Source organism: Ambystoma mexicanum, chromosome 2q (assembly GCF_040938575.1).
Source record: "Ambystoma mexicanum isolate Mex_15411 chromosome 2q, UKY_AmexF1_1, whole genome shotgun sequence".
Classification (NCBI taxonomy): domain Eukaryota; kingdom Metazoa; phylum Chordata; class Amphibia; order Caudata; family Ambystomatidae; genus Ambystoma; species Ambystoma mexicanum.
In genome coordinates, this window is record NC_090924.1 from 600,121,748 (window position 1) to 600,142,061 (window position 20,314).

Below are 20,314 nucleotides of genomic sequence, written 5' to 3' on the forward strand. Positions count from 1 at the left end.
ATGGCCATTGTAGTCAGATCATTTCTGCTGTACCTACTGATGTAATCATTTTTGCATATTCTATCTGCCCTTGACGGCTAATGAATATCAAGTGGTTATTTCTACGAGGGTGGCAACCTGCAGGCCTCCTTTCATTAAGCTGATACCACCATAGATATCAGCAGTGCTACCCCATCCTTCACATTCAAAAACACTCAAACTCTCTCTCTCTCTCTCTCGCTCTCTTTCTTTCTCTCTCTCTCTCTCTCTCTCTCTCTCTCTCTCTCACACACACACACACACACACTCTCTCTCTCTCTCTCTCTCTCTCTCTCTCTTTCAAGAACTCTTGCACATACATGCATTACATTCAAACACACACTCATAAAGAATAAACACGTTCGCTACTAACCTATGTCTTTTGCTCTGGAGTGCTCTTTGGATGCAGAGGGAGTTTGACGGGCAGGAGGTCCGGAACAAATTCTGACAGCGCCAGCGTGGAAAGATTTTAACACATGTGGTACTCTGGATGCTTTCTGATCACCGTGGTTGCTCAATAACCTGCAGGTCAGAGGTTGTTGCGCTATCCCGCGTGCTTTCACTTAAAAAAAATATATTAGTGTGGTGGGCCCACCAGCCCCGTGGTAGGCAGTGGGTGCACCTGGCATTGAGGAGGGGCGAACACTACGCACTTCCTCCCAGCCCACACCATTGGATGAATGAGCTGAGAACGTTGCTTAGGAGACATCAACATATTTGCGGCTTAATGATGATAACTTGCGGCTAATACATGGACATCTCTCCAAAAAAAGGCTGTTGAATACTCATGAATGGTGTCATGGTGTTCAGATTTGCAGGAGCTCATAAGCCAATCTTGCATTGCAAACCACCTGGGTTGGTTAAAGAATAGGATGTGATATATTCTCAACAGGTGCTGGTCAGTTTGAGAGTTCAAGGCTGGGATTCAGACTCCTATAAGTAAAACAGCAATGTTCTGTTTTTCTTCTGTATTCAGTAGGCTGGAATAGTGTAAGGGTGTCCTAGATCACAAAACAGTAAGAAAACAGAGGTAGAGAAGGAGAGCTATGGCTGCAATGATTTATTTTCAGCATTTAGGATTCGCTTAATGGGTTATATTTTTTCATTGCGGTTTTAAGATGTTTTTCTGTTTTTAAATGGGTTGCCTTGTAGTTTTCATTGTAGTTAACATCTATTGATTTCCTTTCACCTGGTGTTTTTTGTGGCTGTTTTGGGGTGGTACATTTAATTTGAAATTGTCAATACCATTGAGTTGAGTAATTTTGACAATGAGATGTTCTTCTTGTTCTTTTTATGGGAAGTTCGTAGATACTGGGACTGGGGCTGGGCTTGACCATGAGATGCCGCAACCATTTGAGACACTGATTATATTAGTCCATTGAGAATTTCCATGGAGGACAAGAAGATGGCCACCCTTTTTGTCAACCTCTTGGGCGTGACACTATTTCCGGATGCCACAGGGATTACAGCAGCAGAGGACTATAGACTATAGATTTTGGACTAAGTTTAAGATGACCGTGAGAAGGGACAGTTTTCAAACCCCAGGCTCAAAGGAAAGAGCAGACTGTTAGTGCAGAGGAGTATTCTCTGTGCTGACATGAGTCTATGCCAGGATGATGATGCCATTGTGCTGCTCGTTCTGTGGTGTGGAAATCCACAAATTGGTACCACCATTACTAAGCCATATCTCTGCATGGTCTGTTGTGAATATACCTGAGAAGAGGGAAAGAAACAACATTATCCTGTTGCTCACTCCTATCATCCAAGGTAAAATGGATTTGTCCCTGTGGATGATGAGTGGCTGTCTGAATTTCTTTGATCAATAACTACACTACACTTGAAAATGTCAATGGGATTGAAGGGAGGACTTGTGAATAGTATTTCTTCCTAAAGAAAGGAGTGTGCAAGGTCGGGGTAGTGTATAACTTTTGAAATACGTGTGAAAGTCACATTTTATCAACAGTACATCTAATTCATTAGAAAACAATCAGCGGCATACAATTTAATTCCAGTAGAGCACAAACCAAGCTAGATCTTAAAAGAAACAACATAAACAGCAGTGCAGTATGTCCTGGAAAAAATACCCACAGGCTATTCTGATGGATTGTTGAACGGTTTTATTAGCTTGAGGAGCCAGGAATGAGACACAGACAAAGAGAACTCATGATTGTGGTTACAAACATTTATTCAAAATAATAAAGGGGTTGGAAAATACCTTACTGTCCCTACTCAAAGAGGTATTTCCCTACCACAACCAAAACAAAGGGTCTGTCCTGTGTCAAGATGTCCAAAACAAAACTTCCTGTGTCTGAAATCCTATCCTAGCCCTCACATTCTAAAAGTAACTATAAGGCGCTAAGGGTGATGTCTTTGGGTTTGAAAGTGTACAAATGTTCAAGTTCAAAAGAAAGATGCAACTCCAACACACAGGTTCCCAATGGATAGTGTTCACAGTTCCATGGAATGGCTCCCTTCCCCAGGTATCTCTTCACCAACACAACAGATCAACAAGACAATCCAAATTCTTTATAGCCCAAGATGATAACTCCGTCCTGTTGGCATTGCACTCCACTCCTAGGGAAATGTCTCCCTTCCCCAGGTCTGTTCAAACAATTCAAAATCCTAAAGGCATAAGTCTTCCTTGGAATTATTTGTTCAACAAAGCAACTTGGATGCAAAACCACTTGTATCCGGGTCCCAGCCGCGAAGGAGACCTGGTATACTCTGTGCCAGGTTCTTCTCCACATTCAATGCAATTTGACTCGCAAGCTTGTCTTTGCCTGGTGTACTTTCCTGCCAGGCTTTTCTCCTGTGGTTAACTTTACACACTTGCAAACTTGACTTGGCCTATTGTACTCTCCTGCCAGAATTCTCTAGTACAGTTCACTTTATAAAATTGCGAACTAGGCTTTGCCTGGTATACTCTCCTGCCAGGACCTTCTCGTACAGTTCACATTTCTGCTATTATTCCTTTTGATGTATCAGGTTTCAAATCCCTTTTCATTCACTTCACTGGCTCTTATGTGTCCTTGATAGCATTGTTGAAGCGCCCCGTTGTCCCAGCTTCGCTTCTCAGGACTCACTAGCTTTTTGTGGCTTTCTTCATTTTTCTAGCGGTCAACATGAAGCAACGCTTGGCATCCCATGTCTGCTTCACCGGCTCACCAGTTTTGAATACTGGCTTCCATGTCCTTCACGGCTCCCGCTCTGCTGCTGAGCTCTTCTCCATGTTCGGGCGGTGCTTGTGGTGCTTCTCGGTTCATGTGGCCACAAGGAAGACTTGCCTTCTATTCCCGCTACGGTCCCAACATGGTGAAACCGCACCAGAAAGGGGGGGCGGTTGGAGTTGGAACGTCGAAAAATACTATAAAATAGGATGGGGTATGGGCGCGGGAAAGGGGGGATACCGCGTCTCACCATCGGTTGCCTCACCCCCACTCCCCGAAGGTCACTCACCCAGGTGATCCTCCCGCACTGGTCCACCCCCAGGGTCGGGATCCAAAGGCGATGGCCATGCCCTGGCTACCTGAGAGAGAGATCCCTGGGGATTAGTAAGTGAGACACCCTTTGGTTTCTCAGAAAGGGCTAAAGCGCCTCTGTACTTCAAACGGTAAAAGTAACTGGGTGAAATTCTAGCAATAATTGGAAAATGGGCACATTGTCACTGGGCATATGATTGCTTTGAGTCAGGTGCAACCACATGTGCAAGTGCTACCATCATATGCCAAGTGCAATTTCAAATGCCCCAAAAGCTACAAACTGAATACAACCTGCTGGTCCAATATGTACTCTGGTGCAAATGCACCTTTCTTGTTTATGACTTCAAGTGAACTGATTCATCTTTTAAATGTTTTGATATTTTTAAAGCAAATAATAGGATTTTGGTCTCTGCTAAACTCAGCTACTTCAGTGGCCAATATTTGCAAATTATTGACTTCATTTTTTGTGTATTAGGGCTAAGAGTTGTAACACATACAACTCTGTCTTCTTATTTTCTGTGTGCTAATGGATTCATCAGACTTTTTCTTGGTGTTAATTTAGCTCATTTCTAGGATTTTCTTCAATTTTGTTTTAAATCCAACCTTATTAAGATTTTCATCATTATAAAATACGATACTGCCAATTATAAGACATGTGCCCAACAATAAACCAATCACACAATCACTTAACAATGGGCCATCATCATATCATCCAGCTGTTTCGCTCCCGTCCCTCCCGCTCCCACAGCCCCTCTCACATCATAACACCAACACCCGATCCAAGTCAACCCACAGATATTAAGGACAGCCTAGTCTGATCCACCTAAAGACCTGATTTTCCCTCTCAATCCTCTTTACACAGGATCATTCATTTCTTGCACATCCCAGGGTAGCTGCCCCTTTCCCCATCATGCCACACTCCAATCAACTTCCCTCACATCCCTCATTCCCCTTCACTCCTCCATAGGCATATACTTGGCTCGGAATCCCTCCCATTCCATTTCAGTATTCCCCCCCCCTGCCATGTATGGCCTGCCATAATCCTCTCCATCACATATATATATTATTCCCCGCATTTATCCATTCCTTCTTGCTCGGGAGCGTTGCCCTCTTCCAATGCGCTGCTAAACACGCTATTCCCACTAACAGCAAAAGATGCAGCAGTTGCAGCAGACTATTATATTCCCCCTTCACGCCTTCTAAACCAAATACGACCAGTAACAGTGACTTTGTTCTGGGGACCCCTTCCAGGTCCTTGATCCACCCCAGCACCCCATCCCAATACATCTGGACTCTTGCACAGCCCCACCACATGTGCCAATAATCTGCCCTTTCCCCACATTCATGCCAGCAGAGAGGACTCACCCCCAGGAACATCTTGGAGAGACGCACTGGGTCATTGCCATCTGTGGAGCAGTTCAATCGTGTGAAGTTTGTACTGAGATGCGATTGAGACTCTATATGCCCTGCAGCACATTTTCTGCCATAGCGTTTCATCCACCTCCACACCTAAATCCCCTTGCCACTTGATCCTAAGCTTCTCTGTGCTGTGAGAAACCTGAGGGTGTTCCCCTGGCTAAACCCCATGGATCTGTCATCCAGGTAGCCAGGACATGGCCATGGCTATTGAATCCAGTTCCTGGGGGTGGGACACCGACTGGTGAGATGTAGTTTCCTCCTTCTTTCAACACCTTTTCCCCATCCTACCACGTAGGACATTCAAAAACACTACTCCCCCGCTTTTCTGGCACAAACATTTTCGCACAACACTCAAGAGAATGGACTAACACCACAGCTGTTTACCTGACATGTCCCAATACAAGGGTCAGGCAAAGTCAGGCAATTGACCAGAATCACACACACCTGATGGCCCTTTCCCTTCCCCACAGGGATAAAAGAGAACACAGTACGAGCAAGGCAGACTGTACGACGAGACAGCTATGCAGGCCCAGCAGTTCAAGAGGAGGAGAAAGAGGGCGAATATCAAGATGCTGACAAGGGAGACGCTTCCTTTCCCTTTTCGACGCAGACCCGCAAAACCTCTGCAGAGGGAATCGTAAAACTGAGGACAATAGCCCAAGTGTGCTGCAACAGATGTCGGCGGCACCCACAGTGGACTCCAGTGGAGAGGAATGCCAAGCGGTCATCACAGCCAGTGAGTCGAGGGCAGAACCGATAAGAGCTGGGCTGTGGTGAACGACTGTCGCAAAATGGCAACTTGAACTAAGTTCAAAGAACTGTACAAATGTTAAGGGGAGACTAGCTACAGAGGATACCGGCACCACGTGGCACAAGAGACTCTGGTCGATCCCCGTCTGAGTGAAACTACAGATACTAGGAGGCAGCAGGAGAGCCGCCAAGTTAGGTTAAAGTGGTCATAGAGGAGGTCAAGCAAAATCCACATACAGTCGAAAGCCTTTTATCTAAGAACTGTGAGAAAGTAAGGGAAGTGAATCCCGTGAACATTTGAAAGTAATGGTGAATATGAAGTTGGCAAGAGTGAACCCGGAAGAGGTATGCTGACGAGAGGGGGCAAAGTCTGAAGCCACAAGAAACAGTGTGTTCACAAGTGAACCCGACCGAGGGATGTACACTGAAATAGTTTAAAAGGACATTGAGAATTGAAAGGGGTCTGAGCCCGAACGAGGAAGATCCAGGGGTGAAGATATTACCCAAATGTTCAATGAAGGCATAGTGACCCGGTGGAGGGAGGCTGAAAGTAAAGAGGGGTCAGCGCCCGGAAGAGGGGGACCCAGGGGTAAAGAATCCTCATCCTGAGTGAAACCAGGAAACAGGCAAAACCACCGAAGGCCTGGGTACTGATGGGGATTTTGAAGGGTCTGAGCCCGAACGAGGAAGATTCAGGGGTGTAGCATCACCCAAAGTCCATTGAGAGAAGGAACTGTTGTTTTGAGATACGATTTGTGAAGGGTAAGCGTCCGGAAGAGGGGGACCCAGGGGTGCATCCATCCCCTCCAGAGAATATGTGAAAAAGGAACTTTGTTTTGTTGTTTGAATAGGTCAGAAATCAAAGGCAAGAGACTTTGAAAGTAGAAGAGACTTGGCCACCGAGGCTCCTGATAAACTGGGAAAGCTCGAGGGTGTGCTGTGCTCCAAGATGCAACCTTACCCTGTGTTTAAAAGATGGGGAAGGAAGACCCAGGCTACCGCATCCTGACATATTATTTGTGAACACTTCTTTCTTTTCTCGAAAACTATCCCACACCCTTTTTGTATTAGTTGTAAGGATTTACAATAGTTTTCTTAGTACAGGCCCTTTTTATTTGATTCGATGCCACTAGGACTGCCTTATTTTCATTTGATGGTCGACGCTTGCTCCCATCTTAGATTTAGGTTTAGAGTAGATGTTTTTCCAACCTGCACACAGTTTAATAAACACCCTTGAACTGTGATCACTTGTGTCTGTCTTTACTGTTGCCACCATGAGTTCCTTACAGTGCTCTCCTTCCCCGCCTCCTCCAAGGCCCATGGAGTACATGGAGGAGATCAGCCCTTTTATGTCCCCACTTGAGTGCAGGACTTTCTCAGACGGGGTCAGCTCCATCTGTACCAGTTCCCTACAAGGCTCGGCTGTAACTACCCCCTTCAACTGGAGATAGGAAAATACTGACACATTCTCAATGCCCAGTGCCTCCTCCGAGTACACAAGCAAAATAAACTGATTGTCCCTCCACAACTGCCCCACCCTTTTTAGCTGTGCCTCAAACCATGACTGAAACCTGTCCAGATTCGGGATCTGTTCCATCACTCCCGGGGCCCAAAGATCACTCAAGGGTGAGTGCCATGTTGTCATGCCCTTCATCTCTGAAAGCTTTCGCCAAATCTTCCAAATAACTCCTAAGATGGGGTGTTCCTTAATCCTTTTCGGGAGCAGCTCCATCTGCGCCCATATCCATTCCCCTACCGTATCCGGTTGGAGATGATAATTGTCCAGTGCTACCCTTTGACAGCCCCTCAGGTACCTCAAATGCAGAATCAGAACCCTAAGCTGCGCTGCCTTATAGTATAAATATATGCCCTGGGAACCCTACTCCACCTCTTTCCTTTGGGAACAATAAGGTCTCATACGCGACCCCGGCCTTCTTTCCCTGCCACAAGAATCTTAGGAGGCGACCTTTAACCTTGCAGAACTTGGAGTCCCGCATTTGATTTGGCAGCATCTTGAACAGATAGAGAATTCTGGGGAGGAAGTTCATCTTTATAGTGTTCAGCCGTCCCAACCACAAGATTGTCAATTTCCCCTATTTCTCCAAATCTCAGAATAGCTTCTCGAGGAGAGGCAGTACATTTGCTTCATATAAGTCCCTCATTTCTCTCATGAGATTTATGCCCAGGTACCGTAAATGATCTCCTTTGACCTTCATCCCCAGCATGACCAGTCTCCTCAGCTCGTTGTCCCCCAATTAGTCCAGTGGGAATAAGATGGACTTCCCTTTGTTAATTCTAAACCCTGAGAGTGCTCAGTATTGCTCCACAATTTCCACCACCGGTGGGACCGTGGACATTGGGTTTCTGAGGTGTAGCAAAACATCATCCGCATATACCCCCAATTTGTATTCCACACCCCACCCCCGCCACCACGGGAATGCCTGCCACTCTGGGGTCCTCCCACAACCTCTGGGCCAGAGGATCCATTAAAAGAGCAAAAAGTAAGGGCGAGAGGGGCAGCCCTGTCTCGTGCTCCTTCCCAAACTGAACCAACGTGAGAATTTCCCATTAACAGCCACGCAGGCTTTTGGATCAAAGTTAAGTGCCATAATACCTTGCAAAAATGTGGCCCCTATCCCAAACTTAACTAAAACTGCCTTCAAATTCTCCCAGTCCACTTTGTCGAATGCTTTATGTGCATCGACCGAAAGAAGCGCAGGGTCTCCACCCTCTGCCTCGGGCCTCTTCAATTAAGCGTAGGGATTTCTGCATTCTGTCTGCTCCTTGTCTCCCTCTTATAAAACCCACCTGGTCGCAATGCACCAACCGTGGCAAATGCTTGTCAAGTCTTGAGGCCAGGAATTGCGTGAAAAGATTCTCATCCACATTGAGAAGCGAGATTGGGCGATACGAACCACATGCCTGTGGGTCTTTGCCCTCTTTGTGTATCACTGAAAAAAGAGCCTGTACAAACGTCTTGGGGGCCCAACCAGTGTCCAGGATTGTTAAGGAGAATTCTCTGTTTAGGCTGAATTTCCTAACCTAGTGAGTTCCCCAGCAGCTTTGCTGGATTTCTGGGGTTTGTTTTTTTCCCTCCTGCCAAGAGTGAGACTCTTTTCTCCCACTCTTGGACATGTATGTGTGTAATTCCTTCGAAATGTCAATGTGTTCGATGGGCTATGGGGTCTTTTACTCCATAGGGTCTCATATGTTTTTCTATGTGTGTTACACCGCACCCTACATGCCGTAACACTGGGGCGTCCTAGCGGACCCCCACCATAGACTCCATACCTGGGGACCGACTACTGTCTCCCCGGGCATGTAAAGTCACCATTAGCTTTACTAGACCTAAATTTACTAACAGAACTAGTACAAACCATCTTATTGTGGACGTACTAGTAGGGGTAATTCGATTACTCCTAGATCTGTTACTCGAGGGGGCACTGTCCCGTCCCCCCTCGTCGAGTTTTGGCTGGTGGCAGTGGAAACTACTTGTTATGTTCAACCCCGAACATAACCCTATGGGATTCGTCCCATTGTTGGAGATTGACCCTTTTTCTCGTTAATCTCTAACGTACCACCGGTCTCCTTATCTTAAATAAGTTTATCGGATGGTATTTTCTGCCAGAACTCGGTTTTTAAAATGGCGTCTGTGTTCGTCTCTGTGACTCCTAAACCAAAGGTTGAGCCCTTTGTTCCACTTTTGGTGGGCCTCTGGACAGAGACCCTCCAAAGTGGTGCCATTCTGTCTGGGTTACCACAGAGGGGTGGGAGGGGGTTTGGGCACCCTGGACCGAGTTGCCTTGCCAACTCCGGTCGCACTCTGGAGTGATTGGCCCAAGTGGTGAGCCTTCCCGCTCACCACTTAGCATGTGTTGATTGACAGCTAGGCTGAATGAATGGGGGTTTTCTGCATAAAAGCAGGGCTTTTGGGACTGGATCTTCAGAAGTCGCCACAGGACCTAAGAATCCGACGAGGGTAACGCTGAGCCGACCTGCACGACGACACCTCCGGTGGAGCCCTGCGGAACCGACTCACCACTTCCCGACGACAAAGGAGATCTCCCTGCCGGAGAGTCTCTTCCCCTGGCTGGTTGGAACAACCAGTCCCCTTTACTTTTTATTCGCCTAAGGACGCAGTGGTCGAATTGCCCGTGCAGAGCACCTCGGCAACCCGATAGCCACTACCCCTGTACCGCGACCAAAAGGTGGTGCCTTGTGACAGAGCACTCCGCGGCTGGTCTCTTCCCTGGTGGTGCACCGGACTTCACTTTTCTTTGACGACGAGATCATCTCTACTCTTGGCAAAGACCCGACGTGCATCCACCACCAGGAACAACTGCCCCCCCCCGGAGCTGCCCTCCACAACAAGGTACCGTGTCCGCCTGGCTTCCCTTTCGATCGGTTCGAGTGAGGTGTCTTAATCCTCTCCGTTCCGTTGGGCCGCCTCCAAGCTTTTCTCATTTATTGTTCTGAACTGGTTCAATCTGCCGATAACAATTTGCTACAAAGACTTGAATGCATCTCCACTAGAGACTTTTTGGGACATCGCGCCTTGCCTCTCCGAGTGAGCCTGGCCGCTGGACTTTATGATCTATTGTGATTCTTGCCTTCCCGCCTTGCATTTTATCCGCGAAGGATTGAACTGTGTTGATTTCATAACCTGCCTATCTTTTTCTCTCCCGTCCTAACTAATGTTCGAGTGTCATCTAGGTTGAGGTATACACCTCTGTTTGAAAATAAGTGGTACCAGTAGAAGCTAGAGTTGTCGAAATATTACTAGGGGGATTGATCGTTTTCTGCTTCGTAGAGTAATTGTGTTTGATTTGTTTGCCGTGATAGTGCTATAGTGTTTTTCATAGATGTTCTGTTATAAATAAATACCTTAATTTCGAAGGGATTGTGTCCTCCGACGTATTCCTCATCTTAGATATCTCCTTCCAGCTCTGCTGGCCTCGGAAAATTTTTTCTCTAGAGGGCGCTGCGCGTCGACGTCCTTCGAGTCGATGTCCCTCGACAGCCGCCGTATCGACGTTCGACGTCATCCTGCCTATAAAGGCCGCGCGCAGCGTCCGTTGCTCAGTTCCGTTTTTCCGCGCTTACTCGGTGCCTCGGAATACCGTTGCTCAGTTCTTAGTCAGAATAATCCTATTTACCTCGAGTTATTCGATCCGTACTCGATGGCTTCCTCGTCGGAACCGACAACTCCTCGATCCGGCTTCAAAAAATGCCGAGATTGTGGGAAAAAGATGTCGTTGACCGATCCTCACAGAATTTGTCTGTGGTGCTTGGGAGCTGAACACCATTGTTCGGAATGCGAGGACTGTATGTCCATGACAGCTAAGGCCCTGAAGGAGCGTAGGGGGAAGCTGGAGAAAGGTAAGACTTTTAAAGCTTCTTCTTCGTCGACGAAGTCGAGACATTCGTCTCCTCGTCACCATTCGCGCTCCACGTCTCGGAGTGGGTCTCATCACTCCTCGAGATCGAAGCACTCGAAGAGGAGACGTCGAAGATCCCCTTCTACGTCTTCCTCTTCCTCTGTTTCGCCAAAAAGAATCCCTTGCCCCACGAAACATAGTTCCCGGGCTGAATGGGAGGAATTCCGAAAGAATATGATGAGCGTCTTCGAGAAAGCGGCCTCGACCCCCTCGAAGACTGCCGAGAGCGATGCTCTGGTCGAAAGACCCAAAGGTCAAAAACGCTGCGAGTCGCAGTACCCGGCGAAAGAAACCTCTCGAGCGCGTTTCGAACCCTCGAGCAGGACTATGACCTCCAAACCTTCCTCGAAGGTTCCGTCGACGCCGTCGACGAAGGTCCCGTCGACGTCGAGGTCGATGTCTTCGACGCCGTTGTCGAGGGGACCTTCGACACACGGGTCTGTCGACTCGACGCCGACCTCGAAACTGGCGTCGACGCCAAGAAAAGTCACGGTTTCCACACATCCAGTGACTATCCCCAGGCCCTCGACGTCGATGACTTCGATATTGTCGAGTAGAATTCCAATACTGTCGAGGTCCTCGAGGCCTCCACCTCTGTTTTCGACGCCACGCTCGAAGCCTTCGACGTCGGCGTCGACGACATCGACGCTTTCGAGGCCAATAATGACAAGTTCGGCACCCTCTGCCTTGGAAATGGGATTTACTCCCTTTATGAGTTCAGAACAATTGAGAACTATATCCTCAATTTTAGAAGAGGGTGAATTGTCTGAACAAGACATATTTGAGTTACAGGGACCTGTAACCCCAGTTAGAGAGGAATTTTCCTCTGAAGAGCGCAGATTAAAGGATCTTCATGATTCTTTACATGAGGCAAGTGGGTTAGACACTTCCCCTGAGGTGGAGTTTGCTAAGCCAGACCCGGGGGAGCATGCTGAAACCCCCTACAGAGCCTTAATGGCCAGAATTACAGAGTTCATGTGGTGGTCTGCACCTTCACAATCTTTCCAACAAGATGACCTCACGGATATTCTTGACAAAGGCCCACAAGAGGATCCTGTGGTGCCTTTTCATAAAGCTCTTCAGAGAAAGATCATGACAAACTGGGAAACCCCAGATGTAATACCTGCAGTAAATAAAAAACTGTCTACAAAGTACAGGGTATCTTCCACAGACCCAGAGTTTTTGTCTAAACACCCATCCCCAGAAAGTCTGGTGGTACAAGCAGCATCCTCTACCGATGTCAAGACGGCTTATCCTACAGTCCCACAGGACAGGGACGATAAAAAATATGATGCTATGGCAAAGAAAGTCTTTTCAGCATGTAGCATGGCGTTAAAGTCTGTTAATGCTACTTGCACCCTTGCTAGGTTCAGCCATACACTTTGGGAGTGTGCTTCTACAGCGGCTGACTGCATCCCGGAGGGAGAAGAAAGGGATGCGTTCCTGAATATTATACAGGACGGTAAAGACGCTATGTGCGAATCCCTCCAGACGGGCATTGACTCGGCTGACAGTATCAGCAGAGCAATGGCGGCAAGTACTTCAACCAGGAGATTTGCTTGGTTGAGAAGGTCGGGTTTTGCCCCAGATGTGCAAGCCAGGCTCTTGAACATGCCATTCGATGGCTCTTCTTTGTTCGGGAAAAAGGCGGATGACAGTTTAGAGAAACTGCAAACTTCAAAAGCTGCAGCAAAATCCCTAGGAGCTGCAATCCGTCAGACTCCTTTTCGTCCCACAGGAACCTCTGCGAGGGGCAAGTCCTTTCGCTTCTACTCCGCATTCGGAAGAGGTAGAGGACGACCGGCTCAAAGGGGTCAAAGAAGAACTACCCGAGGTGGACGGGGTAGATATTCTAAAGCCGCAGCAACAGCAGGTGCCTCTTTACCATCGGCATCTGCATCAGCCGCCCCAAAACCACTCTGAGGACTCCCCTCACAGGACACCTGTAGGAGGCAGGTTGACTCAACATCTGGCGGTATGGCAGGCTATCACGTCAGATGCTTGGGCATTGGAAACAGTCGCCCAAGGTTACTGCCTGCCTTTCCTACGTATACCTCAGAGTCATCCACCGGGGATCAGCTCTCAGAAAGCTCCAGATCCGCTCCTCTTGCAGGAAATTTTGGACCTGCTAGAGAAAGGTGCCATAGAACCGGTACCTGTAGCGGAGAGGAACAAGGGCTGGTACTCCCCTTACTTTCTCATTCCGAAGAAAGACGGAGGACTGAGACCCATCTTGGACTTGCGAGAATTGAACAAATTCCTCAGAAAAGACAAATTCAAGATGGTCACTCTTTCTCAGATCCTCCAGGCCCTTCAGTTCCAGGACTGGTTTGTATCTCTGGACCTTCAGGACGCTTATTTCCATGTGCCTATCCATCTCAAACACAAGAAATACCTGAGGTTCGCAATTGGCAACTCTCACTATCAATTTCGAGTGCTGCCATTTGGGCTGACCTCCGCCCCGAGGGTCTTCACCAAGTTAATGTCGGTAGTGGCTGCAAGCCTAAGGAGGGAAGGGATTCACGTCTACCCTTACCTGGACGATTGGCTGATCAGGGCTGTTTCTCCGGAGCAAGCTCAGATCCAGCTAAATCACGTGTGCCACTTCCTTCACAGACTGGGCTTCTCCCTCAATTTAAAGAAGTCACAAATGATACCATCGCAGAGACTCCAGTTCATAGGAGCGATCCTGGATACTTCCCTGGGAAAAGCCTCGCCACCAGAGGTGAGGGCTCAAGATATTCTACAGATGGTTACCAAGTTCCAGCATGCCCAACGTCTCCCAGCCTTCGACTTTTTGAGGTTGCTAGGCCTCATGGCATCCTGCATTTTCCTTGTGCCAGAGGCTCGCCTGAGAATGAGATCCCTCCAGTGGGCACTGAGGACTCAGTGGTCACAATTCTCAGGGAGAATGACAGATCTTCTTCAGGTTCCCGACAGAGTAGCTCGAGACCTTCAGTGGTGGGCCTGTCAGGAGAACATTCTGAAAGGAGAACAGTTTTGGCAACCCTGGCCGGAGATAACAGTAGTCACGAATGCCTCACTCACGGGGTGGGGAGCCCACGCCAACGATTTGACCATCAGCGGTCGTTGGTCTCCATCGGAGTCCAGACTACACATCAACCTGTTAGAGCTGAGAGCCATCAGACTTGCGTTGAAGGCTTTCCTGCCAGCTGTACAAGGGAAGAACGTCCTGATAATGACAGACAACACGGTGGCCATGCATTACCTCAACAAAAGAGGAGGCGTAGGATCACTACCCCTGTGCAGAGAGGCGATGCAGCTCTGGTTTTGGGCAATCCAAGAAGGAATCTCTCTATCGGCAGTTCACCTAGCCGGAGAGAAGAACTTGACAGCGGACGCTCTGAGCAGGCAGAACACAGTCTCCCACGAGTGGGAACTAGCTCAGGAAGTCCTTCAAGAGATCTTCGCCCTTTGGGGAACCCCTCAGGTAGATCTGTTCGCCACCAGCCTAAACAGGAAATGCGACCTGTTCTGCTCAAGGGAATTTCCTCCGAGAGGAGCTCTGGGAGACGCGTTCATAGTGGACTGGGAGTTTCCGCTTCTGTACGCGTTCCCATCGGTCCCTGTCATTCCTCAAATGATCAGGAGGTTGAGAAGATTCCGTCGAACCATGATCCTAATTGCCCCGGATTGGGCCAGGAGAACGTGGTACCCGGACCTTCTAGACTTGTCCATCTGCCCTCCAATTCGACTTCCGCTCAGAGAGAACCTACTCTCACAGAAGGGAGGTCAGGTTCTCCATCCAGACATCAAAACCCTCAACCTTCACGCTTGGCTTCTGAACGGCTGAGGTACAAGGATTGGGACCTCCCTGATGATGTTATGGAGGTGTTGCTTTCGGCAAGGAGGCCAGCAACAAAGTCTTTATACCGCTGCCGTTGGAACAGATTTTGCAGCTGGTGTAGAGAACAGAATATTGACCCATTTTCATGTGGTACACCAATGGTTTTGTCCTTCCTACTATATTTGGCAAATTCAGGCCTTCAAGTTGGCACCATTAAGGGCTATCTCGCAGCGCTATCTATCTTTAAGCGTACTGCGGAAGAACCATCCTATTTCAAATTACCCTTGGTAATACAGTTTCTAAAGGGGTTAACCAATGTTTATCCCCCAAGACCATTCCAAGTTCCCCTATGGGATTTAAACTTAGTACTAACTTTCCTGATGGGTACACCTTTCGAACTTCTCCATTCTTGTTCGTTAAGATTCCTTACCCTTAAAACTGTTTTATTAATAGCACTTACATCTGCTAGAAGGGTGAGCGAATTACAAGCTCTTTCTTGTAAACCCCCTCATACAATCTTTCACAAAGACAAAGTTGTCCTGCAAGTGAAGCCTAATTTCCTCCCAAAGGTGGTTTCTGAATTCCATATCACTCAGAAGATTACCCTACCATCTTTCTATCCTCCTCCTCACCCGGGGAAAGAGGAAGAGAGGTTACACAGACTAGACCCTAGGAGGGCTTTAAGTTTTTACATTAGTAGACTAGCCAGGATAAGACAGGCAGACCAGCTGTTTGTAGGTTACACAGGTCACAAGCTGGGGTTACCAATAACTAAGCAGACCATTTCCAGATGGATCATTCTAGCCATTCTGGAATGTTATAAACTGGCAGGGAAAGAGCCCCCTCAAAACCTTAGGGCTCATTCGACCAGAGGTATTGCAGCTTCATCGGCCCTCAAAAGAGGCGTGCCGGTTAAAGACATCTGTGCGGCCGCTACATGGTCGTCTGTCCATACCTTTACACGTTTTTACAATTTGGATTCCTCCTCCAGTCAAGAGACTAGGTTTGGAAGGGCTGTACTACATTCTATTCATCAATAGAAGACAGCGTGAAGTCAGTACTCCCTCCTCCGAATATAGAATACTGCTATGGGAGCCTATCTAAGATGAGGAATACGTCGGAGGACACAATCCCTTCGAAGAACAAGTTACTTCTTACCTTGTAATGTTCTTTCGACGGGATGTTCCTCCGACGTATTCCTCATCGACCCTCCCATCCATCCCCGCAGTTCTACTTCCCTTGTTGTTGCAGCTTACGCTCCTTCAGGGTGATTAGTCTAGTCCAGACAGTAATACTGTGGGCTACAAAACGGAACTGAGCAACGGACGCTGCGCGCGGCCTTTATAGGCAGGATGACGTCGAACGTCGATACGGCGGCTGTCGAGGGACATCGATTCGAAGGACGTCGACGCGCAGCGCCCTCTAGAGAAAACATTTTCCGAGGCCAGCAGAGCTGGAAGGAGATATCTAAAATGAGGAATACGTCGGAGGAACATCCCGTCGAAAGAACGTTACAAGGTAAGAAGTAACTTGTTCATCTTTACACTAAGCCTCGTTACGTGTTTGCTTGTCTTGCTGTGAAGAATTGCCCTATTTTGTATACTCCACATACTGCTCAACTCTTCTTGAGGGAATTCTGACTGCTCAGCCACAGCTACCAAGTGAATCTGTGTGGTACAGACTGCTACCAAGTGGGTTCACCGCCAAACGCCTGTAGTCCTAAATCTTTTGCAGTGGTCCCAGACGGAACTGCACAGGTTTCCGCCTAACACTGGTGTACAGCGGTGGGATTTGTATCGAGTATACCGTTTAGAGTGCTTTTCGACACTGTAGGATAACTAACCACAAAACTTTGCACAAAAAGCAACTTTCAAAAAACATGTCTACGATGGAAACTTACAGTCAAGAGTCCTTGTCAGGTGAAAATACCGAGAGTTTGCGAGCTCTCTGTAGGCAAGAGAATCTTTCTGTAAGAGGCAAGAAGTTAGAACTAATCGAGAGATTGCTGGCGAACCAAAGTCTGGGTACTGGTTCAGAGGAACCAATCGCTCCAGCAAATGTAGATAACAGTAATGGTGTTGATCTGAATCGCGATTCTGATGATAGCGATGAGGAGGCTGACGAGGACGGAGAGGCTAATGAAACTGTCTCCCCTGCTCCTCTACCTGCCTTACCGGCTGTGCCTACGGGGCCCATACCAGGTCCCACAAGTAACCCTGCTTATTTTGAACTTGAAAAAATGAAGCTCGAACTAGAATACAAACGGTTCTTGGCTCAATCTGAACGAAACCAAGAGCTCGAGTTCAGACGGATGAATGCCCAGGCTGAGCAGAAGCAAGCTGAGTTAAGACTCAGAGAAATAGAACTTAATCACGAGTTAGAGATGAAAAAGTTGTCTATGGAAAATGCTTCTCTCTCCTCTGGTTCCTCTAGGAGCTCCAGTCCCAAAAGACCCCGGATGCCGAAGGAATTAGTGGGTATGTATGAACCGAGATTGGATGTGTTGGATTGGTTAAAACTGTTTGAATACAATCATGGGCTCCAGGACATCACCGGGAATGCATTGCTTACCTTGTTGTTCTCTAGGCTCCCTCCTGTTGCGACTGATGTGGTAATGGAGTTGGGAGAGGCGGATAAGACAGATTACGAAAGTGTGAAACTAGCTTTAATAGCTAGATTCGGGAAGACCCCTTCCCAGTATCTTAAGAGGTTTAGAACCCTCAAAAAGCATGATGGTACCCCTTGGGCTACCTGGGTGAGTGAAGGGTTGAAAAACTTAGAGGGATGGATTAAGGGTTACAAAGTGAACACTTATGAGGGTATGAGAAATCTTTTTATATTGGAGTCTATTTATGATGCCTGTTCTCCTGAGCTCAGACAGCACTTGGCTGATTCGAAGGAATTGGATTCCAGGGAGCTAGCTAAGGCTGCTGACTTGTGGGTTGCCAACAGGGCTACTCATAAGGATTCTGGGGCAACTCAGAAAAAGGATGAGGGAAAACAGCCTAAAAGAGACTCAAAAGAGAATTCTAATACCTCCCAACCCAAAGAGGGCCCCAAACAACAAAATAACCAGGGTAGACCCCAGGGAAAACCACAACAAAATAGTGTCCCTTCTGGCCACAAACCAGAAGGAGGTCAGAACAAGCCACCCTTCCAGAGAGCATTTGGTACATGCTATCTCTGTGGGGCAACTGACCATATCAAAGGAGATCCAAAATGTAAGGGTAAACCTACTGGGATCAGCACAGTCTCCTTAGCCTTCACTCCTGAGGAGGAAGTCCAAATGACTAGTGCTCACTTTGAAGTCTTTGCTGAAGAACCTTGGGTTCTTCAAGCAAGAGTATCCGTAGAGTCAATGGATCTGGTTAGTAATCAGAATAGGAATGTGTATGACTCTATACCAGAAAACTCTAAAAGTTATTATGTGGACAGTGTTCTTGTCAATGGCCAGGATACTCTTGCCAGGCGAGACTCTGGGGCCAGCAGAACAGTAGTGGCAAAAGCTTTTTCAGGCCTGAGGATGTTGCTAAGGCACTCAAAGGTCCCGCTAAGATGTCTGGAGGCCCTGTCCAAATGGTTCCAATTCTACCAGCCCTCATTCAGTGTAATTACATGACAGTGTTGATTCCTGTCAGTGTTCAGACTGAGGTGCCTGGGAAAGTCCTGTTGGGGAATGATCTAAAAACTCTAGGAGTAGTATCCAGTACCCCCAGGCCTCCCAGTATGGAGACCCAGAACCAAACCAAATTGGCTAGAGAGGCCACCTTAAGGAACCCCTCTAAGCCTGTGGGAACCTCTACTGAGAGCCCCACAACAAGCCCTGGCGTTAGTAAGTTGACCTCTGACCCAGGCAAATTTCAGGCTAACATGTTAGGGAAATGGGAGCCCCAACCAAGCTCCATCATTGTTCCCCCAGTTCCAGAGTCTGTGACTCCCCCTGCTTCTGAGGAAGAGGTGGATAGACCTACTGGAACCCTAACTAGGCCTAAGAGAACTGGTAATTCTCAGTGCTGGTGGAAAACCAGAAGAGAAAAGTCTAAGGTCAAAAACCTTCAGCCTGTTGGACCTTCGACAGAAGACTCCAACCCAATTCCTAGACTTAAGGGGGAAACTCCTAAAGTAGGTAAGGTAAGATCTCAGAGGAAGGAGAAGCATGTACCTTGCTTATCTTAATCCCCTCCTGCCAAGAGGCCTAAAACTCAACCTTCTCTCAACAGAGAGGTAGGGAAGACCTCTGGAGGCCCCTCTAGATCTAAGGGAATCCTTTATAAGGACCCCTTGAAAAAGCCTAACACAGGTTCAGAAGTTGTAACAACTTCTGAGGGACTGGTCAACCAGATCCCCTATAAACTTAAAAAGACTGATGTTCTTAGGAAGGTTTGTAGGTCATACAGCTTACAAAGGAAAACCTGGGAACCCATTGAACATAGGTCAAGGTGTCACCACCAAAATGCTGATGGTCTCTCTAGGATGTATGTCATCGACTAGAGGTATGAGATTCATCCAGGAGTGGATTAAATCCTCCTGTCCCTTAGTCTGGGGGGGGCGAGTGTTAGGGAGAATTCTCTGTTTAGGCTGAATTTCCTAACCTAGTGAGTCCCCCAGCAGCTTTGCTGGATTTCTGGAGTTTGTTTTTTTCCCTCCTGCCAAGAGTGAGACTCTTTTCTCCCACTCTTGGACATGTATGTGTGTAATTCCTTTGAAATGTCAATGTGTTCGATGGGCTATGGGGTCTTTTACTCCATAGGGTCTCATATGTTTTTCTATGTGTGTTACACCGCACCCTACGTGCCGTAACACTGGGGCGTCCTAGCGGACCCCCACCATAGACTCCATACCCGGGGACCGACTACTGTCTCCCCGGGCATGTAAAGTCACCATTGGCTTTACTAGACCTAAATTTACTAACAGAACTAGTACAAACCATCTTATTGTGGACGTACTAGTAGGGGTAATTCGATTACTCCTAGATCTGTTACTCGAGGGGGCACTGTCCTGTCCCCCCTCGTCGAGTTTTGGCTGGTGGCAGTGGAAACTACTTGTTATGTTCAACCCCGAACATAACCCTATGGGATTCGTCCCATTGTTGGAGATTGACCCTTTTTCTCGTTAATCTCTAACGTACCACCGGTCTCCTTATCTTAAATAAGTTTATCGGATGGTATTTTCTGCCAGAACTCGGTTTTTAAAATGGCGTCTGTGTTGGTCTCTGTGACTCCTAAACCAAAGGTTGAGCCCTTTGTTCCACTTTTGGCGGGCCTCTGGACAGAGACCCTCCAAAGTGGTGCCATTCTGTCTGGGTTACCACAGAGGTGTGGGAGGGGGTTTAGGCACCCTGGACCGAGTTGCCTTGCCAACTCCGGTCGCACTCTGGAGTGATTGGCCCAAGTGGTGAGCCT

At 47.8% G+C, this 20,314-nt stretch overlaps 1 protein-coding gene across 2 annotated transcripts in view; it reads left to right on the forward strand.

Annotated features, from left to right (window-relative positions):
- The window catches only part of TTC21A (tetratricopeptide repeat domain 21A), a 1,029,691-nt gene that overhangs the window by 203,821 nt on the left and 805,556 nt on the right, over positions 1–20,314 (forward strand). The gene's annotated exons all lie outside the window — the stretch shown is intronic.